General features: G+C 38.6%; 2 long non-coding RNA genes across 3 annotated transcripts; one reads left to right on the forward strand and one right to left on the reverse strand.

Annotated features, from left to right (window-relative positions):
• Positions 1-6,894: 6,894 nt before the first annotated feature.
• On the reverse strand, positions 6,895-9,743 carry LOC135339475 (uncharacterized). The gene is made up of 3 exons (XR_010396008.1): positions 8,812-9,743; positions 8,575-8,758; positions 6,895-8,528 (listed from the first exon to the last, which is right to left on the reverse strand). It is a non-coding gene; the product is annotated as an uncharacterized LOC135339475 (long non-coding RNA).
• Positions 9,744-14,147: 4,404 nt separating this feature from the next.
• On the forward strand, positions 14,148-21,334 carry LOC135339476 (uncharacterized). 2 transcript variants are annotated; one of them, XR_010396010.1, is made up of 5 exons: positions 14,148-14,253; positions 20,024-20,111; positions 20,313-20,673; positions 20,750-20,925; positions 21,045-21,334. It is a non-coding gene; the product is annotated as an uncharacterized LOC135339476 (long non-coding RNA). The 2 variants fall into 2 exon arrangements; XR_010396009.1 differs by having other exon boundaries at positions 20,313-20,925.
• Positions 21,335-23,078: the final 1,744 nt, after the last annotated feature.

The raw sequence follows: 23,078 nt of genomic DNA on the forward strand, positions 1-23,078 counted from the left end.
TCCTCGACACTTTCCACAGACTGTATACCGTATAGCGGGTAAGTTTCGTGGGGGAAAAAATTCGTTCAACTCAAGAAAAGGTGGTTTTCGTGAGTAAACATTTCGTTTAGTCTCGTGGCTGCACGGCATTCCTACGTTCCGATAAGCCACGCCTATGTTAAAATTTCATGGAGGTCAGCCTGCCCATGAAAATAACGAATATTTTACCCCACGAAAATTAACCCGCTATACGGTAATTATATAGCTATAGCATTTTCAGTGTATACCGTGTAGCTGGTAATTTTCGTAGGGCAAAATAATCTTGGTTTTCGTGGTTGAAACTCTGACCACGAATATTTTCCCTACGAATGAAGGGACCTTGCCTAGCAGCAACTACGAAAATATTATCCACGAAGTGACTATAGATATTGCTCAACCACGAATGATTCATAGCTATTCTAAGATTTTTTGGAAAAAAAATGGCAACAACATAAATGTGTACAGTGAAGCTTTAGAAGAGTTCAAAACACTACCGGAAGACCGGGAGATTGGAAATCAGTTGAACCTCGAACAACATGGCCAGGAAAATTTTTTTGATTTTTTCCAAAGGGAATGCAACCAATGTCAGAACGAGAGAGAGAGAAGGTACTCACACAGGGAAGTACGAATGCTTCTTATTGAAAGATTGAAAGCTAAATGTTACTCTGAGCGGTGGCTAAAAAAAATTACATGAGCTTGCAAATACATCCAACACTTAATTCAATGTTTCACAGTAAAAACAGATTCGTTATAATAACATAAAACATCTCAAATAAAATGCATCATTTGAAATTTAATGTAGAAATGACAGAAATTTATGTCATTTCTACATTAAATTTCAAATGATGCATTTTATTTGAGATGTTTTATGTTATTATAACGAATCTGTTTTTACTGTGTTGTACATACAATTATGTATGTAAGTGCATGGCAGTTAATGACTGATTGTTTTCAAAATACATTCATAATGCTATACTGTATAACGGGTATATTTCGAGGGACTTTCGCAGAAAAAACTTTTCGAGCCTTTCTGCAGCATGCATGCATACATGCCAGTGATAATAATATTCGTGGGTATAATTGTTTGTGGTACATGCTTAATTAATCAGCAAAAACCACAAACGTTTATACGCTCAAAATATAGCCTATATATATATACGGTACGTACATGTTACATGTATTTCTGACCAATTAGACTTGATAATTGCATCATATGCAACTATACATGTATTGTGTGTGCAAAAGTCTAGAACAATAACAAATGTAATTATGGCAATGTCTATATATATATATAGTGTAAGTATAACAGGTCACGCACGTGATGGTTTTGCCATAAAAGTAACTGCTGACTCACTAAAGTAACTTAATTATTACAGAACTAAAAAGAGTTTAATTTACTAAGTCTTCATTAAACACGATGATAATAGCTTAGCTATAAAGCAGTTGAGTCTATGCATGCAGGGTCAAATCTATCGATATAACGAAATAAATGGCAGTGCAAGTAGGTCAAACTGATGATATTGGTGAGTACTTACAACGAGAGTATGGTTCTAAGCCTCCAAATACACACATTGGATGCTTCTACATCAAGCTTGGACAAGAAATTAGTGAATCTCCCATGAGCCAACAAAAAGAAGCAATTGCTACCCTCAACCGTATACTAGGTCCGGGTCATTGGGTCAAAACAGAGCCAGGATGGGATGGAATCATTTTCTTTCGGGCCCATGCAGAAACAGCGAAAAATGAACGCGAAATTGAAGCAAATATAAACGATACTATTCGATTTCCTTTGATTACAGATTTGAGCGGACAAAGCCCTAGCCATATTATGTTTAGTAGAGCTTGCTTGTACAAAGAAAAAGATAACAAATGTATGAGCAATCAGAAGATAACAACAGACACGATCGGAAAAATTATGGAAGACGTGTACGAGCACGATGACATTGGAAGCACCCACATCGAATACTTCTATCTTTTTGTACAAGCTGTTGTCAGAGAAGGAAGCAGCGACACAAAACAAGTTAACATAAAAGAAGAAAAGGTGCACAGTAAGGCTTTAGAAGAGCTCAAAAAATTACCGGGAAATTGGAAATCAGTCGAACCTCAAGAAACATGGCCAGGAACATTTTTTGGCTTTTTTCCAAAGGAAATGCAACCGATGACAGAGCGAAAGAGAGAGAAGATACTGAATGGGGAGGTACGAATGCCTCTTATTGAAAGATTGGGAGCTAAGCTTGATGATAAGAAATACAATGAGAGCCTTGGCCTGAAGCTAAAAGTTCAAGTGATAATAACACGAGCTTGCAAATACACACCAATAAAAATGGACACATCCTAAACGCATTGATGTTTCGACATACGTTGAGAGTTAGTATAATTATACTGTTAGACTTATTTGTGTGATAAAGGTCTTCCTACACTACATTCACGTATTTGAATGTACATGTACGTATATAAAATGTGTTTTTATAGTTTTTGTGATTGTTTTTATGCCTTGGTGCGCTTGCGCAAGCGGGATATACGGTAGTGTTTGTGTGTGTGTCTGTCTGTGTAGACGTGCACGTAAGAGTTTCTATAGGCTTATAGCTTGGATTTTAATTCGTGGATTTGCAAAATAATGCTTCGTTCTCGAATTATGCCTACTTGGAATGCCATTACAGCCTTTTCAGAAGAGTGCGTAGAAAAACTTGTCCATGGAGTGTTGCTACTCTACTTAGTAGTTAGCTCTGCACTAGAACGCTAGCTATTGGTAGCTGCAAGAATGAGAAGAGAGCTGCAAGGCTCTACTATAGCCTCGACACCAGCCGTTTGTTATCTGAAAGAACGCCTGGTCAAGTTCCAATGTAAGCTCGTCTAATTGGTCCAGGAATTTCTTCTTAGACCGATAATTATGCACAACAACCATACTTGCCCGTGAATATCATTATGATGCTTACAGTACAGTAGAACCTCAATTATCCGGACACCTTGGTTCCAGAAGTAGGCCGGATAAGTGAATATGCCAGATAATCGAATATATAAACCATGCCTTGATCCAGCCACTTTATTGATAAAACAGCAGTGCCACATGGTTGTCTGCGCATGCGCAAAAGATAAGCAGGCATGTCTCCATGGTAACAGCTGTGCGCATTGAGGGACACGCCCATTTTCTGAATTATTTAATCTGATTAAAAAGAAAACTGCCAAGCCGGATAATCGAGGTTCTACTGTAACGTGCAGCTAGCTATAGTATTGTTATGTTTGTGGTTACCGCAATCATGTTCACAACTACTCAAGCTTAACCACCTGCTGACTCAACAACATAATGTATAATGTGCATTCAACGATGTGTGACTATTATTAGATTACGAAAGTGAAAAGCAAAGCAGAAAGTGAACACTAGCATAAAACAATGAGTTATACCGTTACGGTACTTACCGTCACCGCAATGTTTTGCGAGCATCAATCACAATCACGCAAACCATTGCAAAAATAATAATCACTTATACTGTATACTTGTTCGTATGGATCCTTGCCATATCGCTAAAATTAGATTGCAAATTGTCAAATTTTTGCTCATTCGCCATAAACATTGAAGTAATGAAACACCGCGGGTGCTGATGCCTCGGTGGAGGTGTCAAAGCTAAAGCTCTATTATAGCAATACACATTATACCGCATAGCGCGAAATTTTCGAGGCATTCATATTTCGTGGATTAGCCTCTAAAAGCCATTTCGTTGCACAATGTTCGCGGAATGACTGCTTACCGGAAGCCACGCCTTTAAATCTTTGCATGATAGCAGGTAATTCTAATTAAAGAACAATTTTCGTGGACTTAACTTTTCGTGTAGAATTCTAACCCAATAAATCTGCGGAAATTAAGCCCCTAGAAAATTTCGCGCTATACAGCATCATGATGAACTTCAAGAACATTTTTGCATACATTTTGCTGCATGCAGGCGGAATCCAAAAAGTGGGATGATTGACCATTAAAAACGTTGATGCCAAAATTTCAAGTGTAAAATTAATGGCTGCATCAGCAGAGCAGAGCCTTGCAGCTCTCTTCTCACTCTTGCAGCTACCAATAGCTAGCGTTCTAGTGCAGAGCTAACTACTAAGTATAGAGTAGCAACACTCAATCCATGGTCTATACGCACTCTTCTGAAAAGGCTGCAATGGCATTCCAAGTAAGCATAACCTGAGAATGAAGCATTAATTGTTTTGCAAATCCACAAATTAAAATCTAAGAAAACATGGCTAGAAGCCGCACACACACACACACACACACACACACACACACACACACACACACACACACACACACACACACACACACACACACACACACACACACACACACACACACACACACACACACACACACACACACACACACACACACACACACACACACACACACACACACACACACACACACACACACACACACACACACACACACACACACACACACACACACACACACACACACACACACACACACACACACACACACACACACACACACACACACACACACACACACACACACACACACACACACACACACACACACACACACACACACACACACACACACACACACACACACACACACACACACTATATGATTGAAGTATAGCACTTTTTGCCAAATATGTTTTGTGTAACAGTGCATGTATTTTGAGTACACGTATTCAATGAGCTTTGTATTTATATACACTGTGAATGGTGGCAGCTTATTAATTGAACTGAAGATATCAGAAAGTATAGACCTATATTAATTCATTCAATGTAAATCCTGCAGCATTTATAGGTGTGAGATAGTGTGAAAGGACAAAAATGTCCTCCATGTCCTGATATGCAACTACATGTATATATTGTCGCCTAAAGTCTAGAACAATAACAAACGTGAATATATATACGGCAATGTCTATATGTGTGCTTGCAAGTACAAAGGATTTTAGTAACAGGACGTATTCCATCAGTGAAAGTGGACATGGATGTACCCTTTCATGCTTTCACAGTATCCTATAGCTGGAGATTGGAGGGCAGTGGAACCGCAGGTCACATAGCTGCTCATGTTTATCGGCTATTTTCCCAAACTGAAATGGAGCATAATTATTCCTTAATTATCAAGCAAAAAAATCAGCCTAGGAACACAATGCTCACAGTACAGTGCAGTCCATCCAGGGTATAATAGATTCCAAAGTTTCCTAGCATTTCAGCCTATTGTAGTACTATACATGGTGTATATAGTATAAGTACGGCCCTTGGATACACTTCATATAATATTATATAGTGGCCGGTGATAAAAGGTCACCAGGGAGATGATGTTTTTGCACGTACATGCAGTTCTGTAGCTGAAGCAATTAAATCATAGTTTTTGTTAATCCATGCATAGTCTACATGTATATACGCAAGTTCCACCGGATATATATACGTTTTCTTAACATTTATTAGTGTAATCAACATTCTCAGGCTCTTAAACCATCAATTGTATTATACAGTGCACAGCATACATGTATTCTAAGCTCACCTTTACGGACATGTACATGTATAGGAACAATTACGTGTGCTATTACAGTACGCACACTATAAAAGGGCATGATGATCGAATCATACCACCAAGTATAGACGTTGTAGGGAGAAGTGTATGTACTATTATACAGTAAGCAGAAAACCACTATATATCCACCAATTAAGTTACAATGATTAAACATGTGTGGGAGCTAGTCTTTTATACGATTGAACCACAATGGTTAGACAAACCTCATCCTCGAAGCTTCTGTGTGGGGGTGGCTGCAGCTGTGGTTTCCAAGCATTATAGGCTATCAAGATCAGTTCTGATGCAATTTGCAATTGACAGTCCCTCTGTATGCTATGCATAAAAAGAAAAAAACATACCACACTACTTTTTTTTTAAAGTGGGCACATTGCCCTGCTTCCCTGATTTAAGGGAAACACTGCTATGTCAGTCGCTACCTGAGAATATATTGTGAGTGTCGTCAAAAGGTCTGGGAACTAATTTAGTATATATGACTACGGTACATGGGTCATTTCATACGAATAACAACATGCAGCACTTAATGGGGTGACCCCTCAGAATTGTGGCCAGATACTGTAACAATGTATTTGCTTATCCACATAAATGGTTGAAATTTGAATCTTTGAATGAGCCGACAGGAAGTCTATATATATATATATATAGTGCTTGTTGTATAAAGTAAACTGAGTAACTGCATGTGCAATAAACAACAGCTCCACTTTCAAAATCTAACTTCTGAGTGACTGTTAAAACAAAATTGAATAGCTTTAGTTAATGCAGTACATAATAGTGTGGGTTGTAAATTACTAGCTCAAACTTAAAAGTGGCCGACAGAGAGCTATTTGACATTCATATTGTGTGGGGGTGTTGTACAAGTATGTGAATGCAGACAAAACAGTACAGTGACGGTGACTGTCACGTTCAGATAAGTATGCATATACAATACATAATTATAGTTGCATACACCGGATGTTGTATAATTATGACTATAAAGATATAGACGATGGATTGTTTTGATCAACTAATCAAGGAGAACGGAATACATTCACTTAGACAAGGACTGCTATTACAACCACAAATCTCTGCCAGTATATTACCAGCTTCAACTTTACAATTATATAGTCACAGACAGTTTTCCGCTATATAATATAGATAGCTAATAATTGTAAGCAAGTGCCTGGCACACACCGGCCACATATACGAAGGGATTTTTGCAGAGCATGGCAACTTCAAATCTACCTACAAGGAATGAAATGGCAGGGCAACTACTACAAACTGACGAGATTGGTGATTACCTACACAAAGAGTATGGTTCTGACGACATTGGTGATTACCTACACAAAGAGTACACTGCAAAAACACTTTTGTTAATTTAACAAACAAAAGTTTGTCCCGGTGATGAATCTCACATGACAGAATAATATTTGTTAGAATGACAAAGGTAAAACAACCTACAATGTTTTGTCATTCAAGCAAAGAAATTATGTCAAAACAACAAAGTATTATGTCATCTGAATTTCACCAATTTATTGTACTTCTATGTCAAAATAGCAAAGTGAATGCTGAATTAACACTGCTATAAAGTGAATTTCTTTGTTAAATTAACACTATACCTTTGTCATTTAATTAATTGTTTTCTCGCGCACGTATGCACATGCAGAAGGTCAAACGGTAACAATGAGTTTATGATAGAATAAGATCACTGGATCACATGACATGCATCACAATACATTTCTTCTGTCAGTAAATTGTTTTTAGTGTTCATCACTTAGCGTTTCTTGAAATTCCAGTACAGTGAACTGCAGGCGTTTCGTTTGGTTTCATGAACGCTACATCCCTCAGATCATTTTCGTCACAATAAGCCCCTACAGAACAAAAGATTGAAGTCACTATAGTTACCAACACATATGTAGTGAAAAATGTAAATAGTATAAGCTATCACCCCCATGGACGAAGTTGACCAGTGTAACTGACACGTGAGGACACATATACACACAAACTCGTAAATCAGTATGCTATAGCTATCACCCCATGGACGAAGTTGACCAGTCGAAACCAGTGTAACTGACACGTGAGGACACATACACACAAAATCGTAAATCGGTATGCTAGCTATCACCCCATGGACGAAGTTGACCAGTCGAAACCAGTGTAACTGACACTTGAGGACACATACACACAAACTCGTAAATCAGTATGCTAGCTATCACCCCATGGACGAAGTTGACCAGTCGAAACCAGTATAACTGATACGTGAGGACACATACACACAAACTCGTAAATCAGTATGCTAGCTATCACCCCATGGGCAAAGTTGACCAGTCAAAACCAGTGTAACTGACACGTGAGGACACATACACACAAACTGGTAAATTACAATGCTAGCTATCACCCCATGGACGAAGTTGACCAGTCAAAACCAGTGTAACTGACGCTTGAGGACACATACACACAAACTCGTAAATCAGTATGCTAGCTATCACCCCATGGACGAAGTTGACCAGTCGAAACCAGTGTAACTGACACGTGAGGACACATACACACAAACTGGTAAATTACAATGCTAGCTATCACCCCATGGACGAAGTTGACCAGTCAAAACCAGTGTAACTGACGCATGAGGACACATACACACAAACTCGTAAATCAGTATGCTAGCTATCACCCCATGGACGAAGTTGACCAGTCGAAACCAGTGTAACTGACACGTGAGGACACATACACACAAACTGGTAAATTACAATGCTAGCTATCACCCCATGGACGAAGTTGACCAGTCGAAACCAGTGCATGAAGACACAAACTCGTAAATCAGTATGCTACAGATGAAGGTCGAAACCAGGGACAGTTGCCCTCTAGCTAGCTATATAGTTTTATGGAATCTGGCATAACTTGCAAGTCGTTTCTTTGAAGTCGATGAAGGTGGTTAAGTAGACTCCTAGCTGGTACACATTGTGGGGCCGAGGTACGGTAAAATCTGCAGCTGGAAGAAACACGTAAACACATTTATTTAGCAATGAGCAACATACCTTAAATCCTTTTTCTTTGAAGCTGGTACATGGTGGAGTTATACGCCGATACGGTATAGCAGTGATTTGTAAACTGTGAATTCAGAGAGTTTTGGGATCATGTACATGCCATGCGCCAACAGCATGCAATGGAACTTAACTTTTTTCTTTGAGATGGTGGTACTATATCTACTCTTAAGAAAATCTGAAAGAGAGTATTGGGCAATAAGTTGAGTTTAGCAATGAGCACTGACTAACTTGCAATTGTCTTTTCTTTCAAGCTGCAGATGCAGGTGACTCTTGACTCCTAGATCCTAGCTGGTGTACATGGAACATGGTAGCCCAGGGCCAGGGGTACAGGCATGCAGTCAGTGATATGATAGTATAAATTAAAGCTGCATGAGCAGCTGCAGTCCGGTGCAGCTGCAAGCACCATGTGCTAAGTATGTTTGAGGCCTTGCCCTGTTATTCCTGAACGCCCCCTCATGCCACACCTATAGTTACAGCTTATAATTATAGTCTCGAGGCCAAACTCTCCTGGCCTCGAGACTAGCTAGAGTTAGAGGCTAGAGAGAAGCTCGATCCCAGGCCGCTCTTCAGGCCAGGCCTAGTGAAGGAGGCTATAGAGAGAAGGCTGCCTGCACTGCACTGCACTGAAGGACTCTGGAGGCTCCTAACTTCTTCACTGCCACTGTAACTTACCATGCCCAGTCACAAGTCTCCAATTGCTACATACACAATTGAACATGAGCATGCAAAGATATAAGCATCAGGGCAACTGAGATGTTTCTGTGTAGACAATTTATTACGAGCTAGGGTAATCGAGTATAGGTTGAGTAGGTTGAAATCAGTGATGCAAACTTGCACGTATCTTTTAGTAGAGTTCTAGCTGTAACTTTATAATTTGTTATTGTCACACATTAATGTTAATTTGACAATGAACGGTAACTTCCACTAAATGTGAGATCAACAATGCTTCGACAAAATGACAACACATGTGTTCAAATAACAATCTACCATTATAATAACAAATATTAATAGTTAGATAAACTATATTAATAGTTAAATAAACTATGATTTGTCGTTATAACAATAATTGCAGGAAATTGACAAACGTTTTGTCAAGATAACATTTTGTGCTGGTAGCAAACTGTGTCACAATAACAAAAGTGTTTTTGCAGTGTATGGTTCTGAGCCTCCAAACAATACACATATTGGATGCTTCTACATCAAGCTTGGACAAGAAATAAGTAACTCTGAAAAAGAAGCACTTGATACCATCAACCGTATTATAGGTCCGAATCAATGGGTCAAATCAGTGGCAGGATGGGATGGAGTCCTTTTCTTTCAGAACTCAGAAGCAACAACGAATGATGAACGCAAAATTGAATTCAAGATAAACGATACTATTCGAAAGCCTTTGATTACGGATTTGAGCGAACACGGTCCTGACATCCATATCAAGTTTAGTAGAGCTTGTCTGTACACAAAGGATATGAAATGCGCTAGCAGCCAGGGGTTAACAACAGACAAGATCGGGGAAATTATGAAAAACGTGTATGAGCAAAATGTCAGTGAAACCGCTCACATCGAATATTTTTTCTTTTTGTACAAGCTGTTATCGGAGAGGAAAGCAGTGACACAAAACAATGTACGATAAAGGACAAAAAGGTGCACATTGAGGCATTAGCAGTGCTCAAAACACTACCGGGAGATTGGGAAGCAGTGGAACCTCAAACAACGTGGCCAGGAACATTTTTCGGCTTTTTTCCAAAGAAACTGCAACCAATTACAGAACGAGAGAGGGAGAAAATACTCAACGGGGAAGTACGAATGCCTCTCATTCAAAGATTGGAAGCTAAGCTTGAAGAAATGAAGCTTAATGACCTGAAGCCAAAAGTTCAGGTTATAATAACACGAGCTTGTAAATACACCCCGATAATTAAAGAGGCCACATCCTAACTGATGGTCTAATTTTTGTCAGAGTATTCTAAGAAATACATATGCCGTTCTGTGATTGTTTTTGTAAGAAGTGGAAACTAACTCTAATACTATATATGACACTCAATACGCACATATGCATAATTAGTTTTTTTTTTGTGAACGAGCAAAATTAATGACTCTGCATGCAGAGACAATTATATTATAACCACATGACAACATTGCATGAATGTTCTTAACCAAATACACTTTCGATTTCAGTTTCTTAGATCACAGATTAAATTGGGTGCAAGCACATTACTGTTAAACATATAATTATGTATGTATACACGTTTACCTTACTAATATTTCTAGTGATCGACCTATGAACACACACAAACAAACAAACTTGGTCACACAGCTCTGAAACAATGCTTATACATTTAGGACTAGCTGACTACACAATAGTTAGACACTGTTTTGGAGGTGTCTATGGGATTTAGAAGCCCAGAGGGCTTCTAAATCACATGGACACTGACATGTGTGATTGTTGCTGTACACTACATTGCGTGTACTATCCTTTTGGCTTCCTATTCAACAGGTATTGCACAACCATTATAACAACATTGTTACAAACATTTAGCATTGTATTGTCAAACAATATATATAGGAGCTAAACACACGGCAGTGAAGTATATATAGCTTTACGTGACTAATATTAATTTTGACCAAATATGTGGTACTATCCCGTGTATCAATCATGGAAAGGCTAAGTACTACTATAATACTTACAGCTACAGTATAGTGAAAAAGAATCAGTAAATTGTATATAATTACAGTCACAGATAAATTCCTGCTATATATATAGTTAGCAAATTAGCTAGGAAAGTGTAACACACCGACCTGACAGTGCATGCCTAAGAAAGAGAGCAACTCCTTACCAAGTCTTTATCAAAAAACAATGGAACAGAACATATCATTTATAACCACGGATGACTTTGGAAAGAAATTGAAAGAAGAATATTCTCCACCAACAGATCAAAATAAACATATTGATTACTTCTACTTCCGAGGTTCTGAAGACAAACATCATATTGCAGACAAAATTGTTCAACGTTTCAAAACATTTGTGGGTGATGATTTCTTTACATTGATAGATCAGGAATGGCTAGGCTTTACAATAATTAAGTACCCATTGGCAGAAGAAACAAGCGAAGATGTCAGGGAGAAGATGATCAACGAAAAGCTTCGATCCCCAATTGCTAGTGACCTGACAGACACCAAGGTCATTTTCAGCCGAGCTTGCCTCTACCACAGCTATGACATGAATGAAGATACTATCCAGGCGAGTGATATCGGAAAAGTCATGAAACAAGGCAATGCTCAACAAGAGGATACACATAACACCCATCAAGATTTTTTCTATCTCACAGTTCGAATTAAGCCCCAGGAGACATTAAATGTTTCCTCATTTCTTAGGAGACTCCCTGGAAATTGGAAGAAATTAGAACCGCATGATACCTGGCCAGATACCTTCTTGGGACATTTTCCGAAGTCACCTTTCGATAAAACAGAGCGCGAAAGGGAAGCTCGTCTCAATCGTGAAGTTCGACTTCCTCTCATGAAGGTGTTAGAAGATGAACTCATGACAACTTATCCCAAGACTGGGGACATGATCGAGAGGAGAGTTCTGGTTTTGATGACCAGAGCCTGTAAACTTGAATCTGCTAATACTGGAATCTAACTATGAATTCTAGCTGACTATCGTACAGATTTGACATGTGAAAATTATATTGTAAATATATAGCTGCTTTTGTTGTATACACATGCACATGCATATAGTTACACAGTATAATAATTCTATATTGATCATGAGGACCTGACACTATTAATGACAACAGGCTCCATTGACGTTATGGGGTTCAAGGAAGCATAAAATGAGCACTTACTTCAATTGACTTGCATGTATAATTATACATTTATATACTTGCACTGTTTACAATAATTGTGTTGTAAGTAATGGCAGTGTAAGTCTCTCTAGCTCAAACTGACAGTATTTGTGACTATGTCTACAACAAATATGGTTCTATAAGCTTCCAAATACTTTCAAATATACAAACATTTGATGCATCCAGGCTTGGACAAGTCGTTATCCTATGATTTAAACAAATAACATTAATGGCTACCCTCTCAACCATATACACTATACTGGTCCAACTAAATGAGTCAAAACAGAACCAGGATGGGATGGATCCTTTTCTTTAAGAGACAAGAAACAGCAATGATTGAACACGAATATGAAACGTAAATTGTTAACAAAAGCATTCTCAAAACCCCTAGCGACGAGCACTTGGATTATATGATAACACCATTGACAGTCGCACTATACTCTCGAGCATCATTCTTGCAACACTTATTCCTGGAAATTGGAAAGGTGGATTCCGAGGCTTGGCCACATATATATATTGTTATAGCTATGAGAATAGCAAGTCAATAGCCACGTGTTGCTACATGTAAGAATAAGGAAGCCAAGCATTTCTGTTTACTGTTTACACATGCTTTGTGTGTATGGCTTATAATTAAATATTCATACCACTTAAGTGGTCGTGAATATTGACTGTTTGAAATTTGAATCCTTGAATGATGAGTCGGCAGGAAGTCTAGCGCTTATGTTATGAAGAACTAAGAAGAGTAGACTATTGTACACTGTAAACTATACAATGAACAATGAGCTGTTCCTTAAAGGCTATCAAGACACCTATAATAATGTCATCAACCTGTCAATGGAAGTTAAACGCTACATTCGCCTAAACATGCATGTTGGCTCGATCGGACATTTGATGGTGGTCGTTATACATTGCACACTGGAATGGCGTCGCAACGATATCCCGGTTTGATAAGTTACACCCCACCAGGCTTGTCACCTCGGACTCGTCGGGGTCGTGGGGATGCATGTGAGGCATTCTATACCCAGCTCTACATGGTTCCAGCTCAAATGGCCCACATCCATGGGACCCATTGTCATTGCCGTGGCAATATGGGGTGAGGAGTGGCAAGGCCATGCAGTCACTCCACTTCCGTTAGGATAACGCAGCAGTTGTGGCGTTAGTCAATGCAGGCACAAGCAGAGACGACGACCTTATGAGAAACATTATAAGCTTCATCATGGAACTTCGTTTTGTCGATTTCCCACATCAGGGGTATCCACAATTTGCTAGCTAAAGTTTAGGCAAACTGCTTTTCTTTCAAGTATTCCAAGCTTAACTTTTATCTGGCTACAAAGTTTTGGCCGTCGGGTAGCGATGTTTTAAACAAAATTAATGGTGCATATTGAAGAGACACACACTGAACGACCATAATCTTTTATATAAAGAAATTAATCTTTTAACTTGAATATCAATGATGATGTCACGGCAAATTTATTTACCAACTACTCAAAAATATCTCAGGCTAATTGAAAGTGCAAACTTTATAGGCAATCTTGATATAATTTTGAAGCTTAAGGTATGTTCTATTCAATTTGATAAAATGTGCATGCTAAGGGGCATCTTCTTATAGGCCACGTCACAATATATAGTCAGCACACGTGAACTGGCTTACACAACACAATTAACAGCAACACGTATAAACACGAGAATGTACATAATTACACACATACACCACCGGATGTTTCATGTACTAAAATTATTGTTTTGACCAAATATATGTGACACTAAGTACTCATGAAACAGCTACTTGGTACTATACAAAGTCTGCAAATCTGCGAAAGAATCAATAACTGTGAGTTTCAATAACAATACATGTATATACAGTCATAGACAACTTTCTGCTATAATTATGCGTATAACATAACAGCCAGAAAATTGTAATGGCATGTCACAGTCTAGTCTATATGAAACCAAGAGTATAGATAAGAGTAAGAGTGTTGAACTGCTACAGTGCCATCACTTGATAGTATGTTAGCAACTTCCCAGAAACCATACATGCTAGTTGTGCAGTTCGGCAGTGCTACAAACCACAGACCACAGTTTACTCCACAGCACTCATTAATTGAATAGTGACGACAGTGATGGTAAATGCAGTTCTACGTTAACTATTTATACAGCACTCTTATTCTTGACGAAACTTATCACAAGAACGTTAATTGTAAGTGCATGACACATGTAAAACATGGCAGCAACTCTACCCTATATATGAAGTTGCAAATACTTCATATAGGAATGGTAAGAAAGATCCCAACACTGTACTCCCAATAAACTATTGTTGGGCTAATGGATCAAGCTAAAAGACTCTGAGCAAGCCTTGATAAACTTAGAACAGAGGCTGAAAGGGTAGAAAATAATGGTTGCATGGACAGCCCGAAAATTGATTTTCAACGATCCATTCAGCAATGAGCGTTAATGAGAAAATGCAATTAATAGTGAAGAAGCTTAACCTCTCAATACGGGCAAACAGGAAACCACACTCACATTTCATGTCCAATGTGGTAGAGCATACTGGCACTCCAATAATATCTTGGATTTCAGCATAGATACTGTAACAGGAAAGGTGATCACGTGTGGATATAGGCTACACATATAATCAATATACAGAGCTTGACCAGCCATCCGTGTTCCCCACCAAACGCGGAAAAACAACCTTTATGGCTGTTACAGCAAATACAGACTTTTGGGGGTGTTGTAAAATGTTGGGAACAAAGAAAATATGAATACACCACACACACAGGGATACACTGTTACACACAAAATATTTGGCCAAAAACGCTAAAATTTATAGTGTGTGTCGTCAAAACATCTGGGAACTAATTAAGCAACAATATTATGTAAACAAGCCATTCCATAAAACAATTCGTTGTAACGAGTACGTGACTCCCTGAGAATTGTGAATCAAACTTTCACTTAAATGGTCACGAACATTAATGGGTACTATAATTTGAATGCTTGAATGAGTCGACAGGAAGTATATATAGTGCTGCAGCGTTGTGAACACTCGGAATGGCCTGAACTGCATATACGCATGGACATTTCCTAAAACATCACCAATTGAGACAGAGCGCCAACGAGGGGAAATCAGACTATTCGAATGCCACTGCTAGCTCTTGTTTAAACAATTTTCTTTGTTCCAAAAGTTTAACGACACCCCCATGCACACATGAATCAAATGCTCTAATAGATATATCTGTCAGCCTCGATTTCTGAGTAAACGTGTACAGCAGTTATATAGCTACTGTATATACGTATATAGGGTTTCACTGTGAGCCAAACCACCCAAACAAACGTGCTAGTGTTGTGAATAAAGCAAACATGCACTCATGCACCCACACAAATGCGTGCGTGTTGCCATAGACGTATTAAATACAAACTTTAGGAACAAAGAATACAGGCTATAGACATACCATATACCATCCGGTGCATGTGACTAAAGATAGAATCAAAATTCTATAAAAAGAATACAGTGTGTGCCTGTATTGAGAGTTCCAGTTAACTAGAAGTGGAGAAATAGCAGGGCAACTAGCTTCAACTGACAGTATTGGCATTGATCTTCATGGTAAGCCTCCTTGTCAATATAAATCATATGTTCAAACATTGGATGTGTTCATTCTGTTGGTGTGTATTTGCAAGCTCATGTGATTATGATCTGAACTTTTAGCTCCAGGCCATGACTCTAGCTTCTTACGTTCAAGCTTAGCTTCCAATCTTTCAATAAGAGGTTTCAATTTCCCTGTATAGTGTTTTGAGCTCATGTAAAGCCTCCTTTTTATTCTTCTTAGCTTGTCTTTTGCTTTCCTCTCTGACAATGTGCATTCATGTATAAGTAAAATGGTCAGTTTAATTGTGATGTTTTTGTGAATATTATAAATGCATTAATTTGGGGAATTTCTATGCAGATGCCACCACTCCACCACTCAAACACAAATCTCAATGTGCTCAATAGATATACCACTCAATTGCATTATACATACATTGAAAGCTGTGTATACTGTATTTGCTCAATAGGTATACCCTTAATAGTAAAAGTTAGTGTGCGTGTTTATCTAAGGCAGTGACGGCTCGTGCATGCGATGGTTTTGACCATAAAAGTAACTGCTGACTCACTAAAGTAACCTAATTCTTACAGAGCTGAGAAAAACTCCATACTGTAAGTCTTTAAACACAATGGCCCAGAGCCTTTCACCTAAACCTATGACCACGGATGAAATTGGAAAGCTATTGCAAGACAAATATTCTCCACCAACAGATCAAAATGTACATATCGATTACTTCTACTTTCGAGTATCTGAAAAGAAAGCCACTATTGCAGAGACGTTTATTCCTGATCTAAAAACAAAGTTAGGGAATGATTTCTGCGCAATGGTAGATCCAAAATGGCCAGGTTTTATAATGATTTGCTTCCCAAAACAAACAAACGAAGAAGAAAGGGAGAAGGCTATCGACGAATATCTTCGATCCCCAATTTCTAGAAATACAGACACGATGGTCACAGTTCATAGAGCTTGCCTCTACCCCAGCTATGAGATGAGTCAAAAAACTATCAAAACTGTCCAAGCGATTGACATCGGAGATGTTATGGAACAAACCAATGCTCAACAACAGGATGCAAAGAACACCCATCAAGATTTCTTCTACCTCATGATTAATCACCCACAGATATTGAATGTTTCTTCATTTCTTAGGACACTCCCAGGAAATTGGATGAAAGTGGAACCGCAAGATGATTGGCCAGATACCTTCTTGGGAGATTTTCCAAAGGCACACGTCGATAAAACAGAGCGTGAAAGGGAAGCTCGTCTCAATCGTGAAGTTCGACTTCCTCTCATGAAAATGTTAGAAGATGAAGTCATGACAGCTTATCCCAAGACTGGGGACAGGGTCGAGCGGAAAGTTCAGGTTTTGATAACCAGAGCCCTTAAAGATAAAAATGCTAATACTGGCATAAAATATCATAGTTTCTGACTATCGTATATATAGTATACAGATTTTACACGAGAAATATAGTTAGTTATAACACTGCATAATTATTGTACATAAGTATAGCTGCTTTCGTTTTGTACACACACATGCAGTCACACAGTATAATATGCAATGAAAGAAACTAATCCTATACCGTACCCTCGCGAAAATATGCCCACTATTTTCTACAAGAAGTTTATATACTATAGGCTGATTAGGGGACTGGGCGTTTAATCGCGAACGGCGTGTTTTCATTCGAATATACGCCCACCTGCGGCCTGAAATCGAGGTTTACACTTGGCACTATGACAATTCTTCAGTATATTTCATAGTAGGAACATTTCATTGACAACACAACAATGTTATATCCATTTTGGGTGGGCGTATATAATAGAGTCAAAATACCCTTGTGCAAAATCGAAGCAAAAGAGGGGGTGAATGTTTATTCAAGATGGGCTTATTTTCGTGAGGGTATACAGTACCTGTATACACACTGTAAAGGACAGTAGTACACGTTTACAGTATGCATGATCATGTAGTAGCAGAATTTGTACACTTGGCTATAGAGCATTTAGTGAACACACAATATATACAGTATGTCTATAATTATTGTGTCATTGATCGATACAATTAATGTACAAACACGAGGAACTATGTGTAGGAATACATGTACCTTACCTGCATGTACATGACTACAAATACATGCTATCCATTGAGGAAGGCAGTAACTTATTGTACACTGTTTATATGCTAAACAGAAGCCCTGTTATATACGTATGAAGCCTATATATGCATGGTAACGATAGGTGCAAGAACATTTGTTGAGCTTATATAATTATAGTCTGCAGACGACTGTCAAGACAACAATAATATATCCAATGTGCGCACGAGTGAGCTGTGTAACAACTGATTTGTTGCATTCCTTGTGCATTCCTTTCCGTGTACACATCACTCCTTTTATAGGACAACTACTTTCAACTACTTGTGGTGGCTGTGGAATGCACCAGACGCATGAAAAACGTTTTCTGCCTACCACTGAATCTGTTTAACAGTGTTATACTATAAAAGGAACCGTTTCAGGTTACTGGGTGGAGGGGGGGTTTTAGGTCACTTCAGCCATACTATGCCAGTATCTAGATAGTGGCACAGTTCAAGGCTTGACCTGTGCCATATGGCAGATATTGGCACAGTGTTTCCTTTGATCTGCCCACTCAAAATGCAACAAAAGTCAAATCTACATGACAGTATATAGTATATATATACGTTTACATGGTATTCGTATCAGTACCAACATGTTACTGTAACTACGTACAGGAATACAGCAGCACAATGTACTGTTCTAATAATGAAAGCACCGCAGGTGCTGATGCCTCGGTGAAGGTGTCAAAGCTATAAAGTCACTACTATTATAGCAATAACATGATGAACATTTTGCATAAATGTTGCTGCTTGCACAGAACCAGAGTCACAGAGAAACTCAAAGAGTGCATGAGTATACTGATCAACATGATTGTTGTGAAAAACGATCGATGCCAAAAGTCCAGTCTAAATGAATAAAGAGCCTTGCAGCTCTCTTCTCACTCTTGCAGTTACCAATAGCTAGCGTTCTAGTTCAGAGCTAACTACTAAGTAGAGTAGCAATTAACACTCTATCATGGACAAGTTTTTCTACAAACTCTTCTGAAAAGGCATTCCAATTAGACATAACGCATAACTTGAGAACGAAGCATTTTGCAAATCCACGAATTAAAATCCAAGAAAACGTGACTAGAAGCCTATATAGAAACCCTCACTTACACTTCATTGATCCTTATAAAATGAAGCATTATTTTGCAAATCCACGAATTTAAATCCAAGAAAACACGACTAGAAGCCTATATATAGAAACTCTTACTTACACTTCATTGCTCCTTGAGCAACTGTAGCAGCTAGTCTATATATTACACATTACACAGACACAGACACAAACTCACAAACACACTACCGTATACACCTCGCTTGCACATGCGCACCGATAGAGGCATATTTATGATACACAAGACTATACGTTATAATGCCCGTACATCACCCACTTGTATCACTGGGCTCACTATAGTCTCCAGCTATCCCTCCACTAGATTTCGATGCCACAAAGTTTGAGCTGAACCTCCTCCAGCTGGTGGGGGGTAGCTGGTCAGGGGGGGCAATGGCGGCTATATCCGTGGTGAATGTATCATCATCTCCCTCGTAGAAATGACGGGTCACTTTGACTGCATGGGGACAGAGTCCTGGTCGAGATGGTCTGCTCGAGATGTGCAATGTTAACATGCATAATATATACATTCACCTCATCGTGGATTAGGCTCTTGAGATACATGATTACATGGTCTCATAATTATATAGACCAAGTGTTTATAGACTGTTCAATAGCTACATATACATATATATAGACAATCCAGAGTTCACAATGAAATGACAATGTCAATTTAGAATGTGCATCTCTCACATACATACATACATGCATGCATGTATAGTAATCACTATAATGCATGCTAACATCTGCGAGTGCTTGCTATAGTGAAAGCATGCATCTGGGCTTTCAACTACATGTATATATACAGTAAACTGACCTTCACTGATTGAGAGTGTGATGGACTTAATGAGTCGAAGCTCTGACTGCCAACACAGACTCTGAGGAGGACTCAAGCTGTGAGTGTCACAAGTGTGTGGGAGTGGTATACCGTCAGGGTGTCATACAGGGGGGAGGGGGGGGGTATCTCAAAACTAAAAAAACATTTGCAATGTGAACGTTGCTAGGATATGACCTAAGTCCGTAAAAAAATGGGGTGTATCACTATGGATCTGCATTCTAAGTAGTCTATAACAACCTACATTTTTGGCTATTTTCAGGAAATGCAACCGATGACAGAACGAGAGAGGGAGAAAATACTCAACGGAGAAGTACGAATGCCTCTTATTGAAAGACTGGAAGCTAAGCTTTTAAATGTTACTGCGAGAGGTGGTTCAAAGATAAAAATTAAAGTTATAATTACACGAGCTTGCAAATACACATCCTAAACACTTAATTTGATTGTGTACATACTTGACAATTGTATATAATTACAGGTGGCAGTTATAGCATAGATAAACGAACAGAAAAGGATTGGAAACGCCTATCTGGCCCACGTAATAGAGGCTAGTTACGGTCACATGACAGGAAGCTCTAAAATTAACTCTTCTTCCACTGCAAGCCCATAGCAACGATAATTATGTATGCACGCATGTTTGACATATCCATGGCAGCAAATATAGCTGCTATGTCCAATACTAACCCCCACCCCCCACAGCTCCCTGCCCCACACTGAGTCCGCTGTCTATAATGGAATGATCTCATACGATGCAACCACCAACATGGCCACCTACACCTGTGACACTGGGTACACCATCAGTGGAACCATAGATAGAAGAGTAATTACTTGTAGGAGTGATGGTACCTGGTCTCCAACACCACCCACTTGTACAAGTAAGGCCTAAATTTATATACGTACACATGCATGCATGGTGCAAGGTCTTCGCTCAAAGTCCATTTGCGTAGTAGGAACAGCATCTAGAATCTGTAAAATTATGTTGGACTGTTTATAGACTGTAATAGAGGTTCAACTCTGGTGGAGCATGCTACTGTTTACATCCCTGAAGAAGAAGATGCATCTGCTGAACTTATGATGAGAGGATCTGTTGTTGTGTTGTGTCCAACTTGTTAGATCTAATAATTGTCCAACTTGTTAGATCTAGTTACACTAGTACAATTTTGCTCGGAAGCAAGAAGCAAAGTGTATTAAACGTAGAGAGACACTGCAACATCAGACATAATTTTTAATTGTTTTGTAAAATTAATTGTATAATAAATAAATCGATTATAAATTATTATTATTGTATAATACATTGTTGTAACATTGTACAACAATTTATTCCTGGGTCTCTGGGAGAAGCTTGTCATTGATAACTCGTCTGAATCACAAAATTAACACAATACGTACAAACATGACATGTTAAAATCATTACAAAGTATATACACACACAGCGTCAAAAATGTATGTAATGAAAGGTACACATGGCTCATATCCAGGTATTAAAGCAATACCAAAAATAAATGTCATATTCCTATTCTACTATGCATAAACAATTAGAAAACACATTAAACGCTACTCACGCTAACTTAGAAGTCACTGTGGAGGACCGGTAACATGATAGAGAAAATTTACTACAAGTAGTTACCAATTATTATTTTTATAATAGAATGCCAGCATTGATGGCTATTCCCATTCTATTGAATATGAGCTTTCATATAATACAGCATTCAGTAAGTAATAGACTTGCAAAAGTGAGATATAGGAACAAAACCTTAAAATGTAGCTGTTTTGAGCACAAATCCAAGCACAACTGCCAGTGTGAGCGTCCTGGAGCATCAGTTGGAGCTATCTGGCAAACCATGTGGATGCTAGAAGTTCAGTGCATACTTGGATTTCCCCCTGTAGAAATCGGCTGAAGAGAAAAGTGGGCAGAGCTCAACCAGTGCATAGATTCTGGAGCGTAACAAGCCTATTCTGAGGGTGTGACGTCACACGTTGAGATTGTAATGGATCACGTGAGGCGTTTCCAATCCCTTTTTGTTCGTTTATCTATGGTTATAGTGACTAAAAGTATGTTGTGTGTTCAAAGTACATATACGTATACGTATACGTGTACGACCAAATAGTGGTACAGTTTTTATGATTGTCATGCGTTAATTTGGAAACTCTTAAAATAACGTATGTAATAAGCCTATAAGTACCAATACTTTGGGCCTCAGCTCAATGAAGCTGCCACCATGCATTCATGCAAGGACATTGCATTGTATATACGTATACATATACAAAGCTCAATGTATTTTACTCGAAATTACTCGATATAGGCACCATTCTATGCACACGTATATCTATATTTTACGACAACACAACATCTTTCCTCAGCAGTTGCACGTACTACTCTCGAGTTTGCAACACTTATCCGAAGGGTGGAACCCAAGGCCGCTTGGCCACACATAATTATAGCTACATATAACATGTAAGATGTATCAGGGAAAGTATTTCTGTTTACACATGCATGCATGTATATGGCTTATAATTATTCATGGGCCGCTTAAATGGTCGTGAAATATATGATTTGAATCCTTGAATGAGTCGGCAGGAAGTCTAGTGCTCATGTTGTGAATAACTAAGACTGCATGTACACTATAAAGTATATACATTGAACAATGAGCTGTTCCTTGAAGTTTAGTTAACGCTACCAGGACACCTATATATAGCGGCCTGTGTGAAGAATAGTAAACGCAGCTAAATCATCATGCATGCATGCAGCTATAAAACACACTATGTAATAATTGCCAATGTTATCATTGCTATACCAGTAAAAATGTTAGAAGTGATCATTAACTCCACTTCATAATCTGACCTCAGGCTGGCGAACATTAGTCAATACATATATACAATATAATATACCTACAAGGTGTATTGAATACATATATAGCAACAGACATGTTGTGTGGGTGGTTTGGCTCACAGTGAAACCCTATACGTATATAATATCAAGGTATGTAATGTGCTGTATATAAACATTAATTTTATATCCAGAAATCGA

The sequence above is a fragment of the Halichondria panicea genome, chromosome 8 (assembly GCF_963675165.1).
Source record: "Halichondria panicea chromosome 8, odHalPani1.1, whole genome shotgun sequence".
Lineage (NCBI taxonomy): Eukaryota > Metazoa > Porifera > Demospongiae > Suberitida > Halichondriidae > Halichondria > Halichondria panicea.